This window comes from Adiantum capillus-veneris, chromosome 21 (genome assembly GCF_014529385.1).
Source record: "Adiantum capillus-veneris isolate H3 chromosome 21, ASM1452938v2, whole genome shotgun sequence".
In the NCBI taxonomy this organism is placed as follows: domain Eukaryota; kingdom Viridiplantae; phylum Streptophyta; class Polypodiopsida; order Polypodiales; family Pteridaceae; genus Adiantum; species Adiantum capillus-veneris.
This window is the reverse complement of record NC_140951.1, coordinates 104607804-104609417: the sequence shown is the minus strand read 5'-3', so window position 1 is coordinate 104609417 and position 1614 is coordinate 104607804.

Here is a 1614-nt window from a genome sequence, read left to right as displayed (position 1 = left end):
CTTCCCAGAATGATGTCATAGTTGTTCTTCTTGCCAAAGTCAACAATAGCAAAAGTGTGTTCATATTCAATGCCACAAGAAGTAACAAGTACTTTTTCTAGCAGTCCTAGGGGCTTTTTCTTGTGTCCATCTGCAAGTTGTAGGGTCATTCGTGTGGATATCAAGGCAGGTTTTCCCCATTTTTTCCAAATCTCTTTGGTTGCAATGGCCACACCAGCTCCACTGTCAAGGATTGCCATGGTTTTTACATTATTGAATTCCATAGGAAGGGTGGTGTTTCCCTCTTCTCCCTCGTAATACTCGCCTACCTTGTTTAATGGCACTGGCCTAGTATTTAGTTGAGGCATTTCAAGCTCTTTGATGCCTTCCTCAATTTGAGTCATTGGGGTTTTTACACCAAATTTCTCTAGACATTTACCCACATTAGCCCACATGTTTGGTCTTATTCTGAGCAACTCGGCTAACATTATTGTACAGGTGACTGGGGTAGATAGAATATCTACTAGCCCCTTTGAATCGATGGCCTTGTTGGGAGACAGTCTCTTTGATGGGACTGCAACCACATCTGACTTGGTCTCGTACTGTCCCATGTAGGACGGTAGTGTTCTTAGCGAATGGGGTTGACTATCCATAGATTGTACAGATCCTTTTTCGCCCTAATACGATTCACGTCTAGATTCATTTGAGATCTAGTCTCAAATTCCTCTATTGGTGGTAGAAACACTCCTCGTTCATCACTTGTCTTAACTACTCATCTTCTTAGGTCATCGGCTTCATTGGCCTCTCTGACTTGTTTCCACAATTCATCAAGACCATCTATCTCTTTACAATCCTCAGGTATAGCTTGGTGAAATCCCTCGGAAGAGTTATCCGTGGTATTCAGTACTATCCTTGGTTCTAATGTTGGGTCCTTGAGGTTTTTTCTGTGCTCGTGACTAGAATCTGGCTCTTTTAGTTCCTGGTTTGGTGGGATTACTTGTGTAGGCATGACACGGATCACATCCTCAGGTTTTACAACTGGTGGTTCTAGTAAAGCTTGGGCTGTTTGAATCATTTTCTTGCACATTTCAAACCTTTGCTTTTCTAGTTCCGCATAGGGATATGTCATCCACCTGTGTTCTTGGGTTTGGTTGTTTTTTAGCCTCACATCATAGGCTTTCAAGAGGGCATCTAATGTCTCATTAACCTTCTTTGACAACACAGATCCTCCTGAACTAGCACTTCTCGGTTTCTCATCCATGGATGGTTCTTCTAGAGGTTTAACCACCTGTGTAAGAGAAGGTGCCTCCTTTTCCTCATGTTGTCTTATCTTGTCCTCAGCTTCGGTAATCTTCTCAGCTAGGGACTTTTGCTCTCGTTCCCTGCGTGCTTTCATCCTAGTCTTTCTAGCTTTCCAACTATTTCGTTGGCTCTTGGTTTTCTGACTAGGTGCGTCTGTCTTTGGTCCATCATCTGTCTTTGGACTCATGTCACTTTCCGTGTTCTTTGTCTCTGGATTCTCATCAGCTTTCTTTTGAGCTTGTGCTCTCGTAACCACTTGAAATGGTACGACATTTTCATTTTCTGAGCTACTAGGTAGCTGAACAATCCCTAATACATTTGTCGTGATTTTCC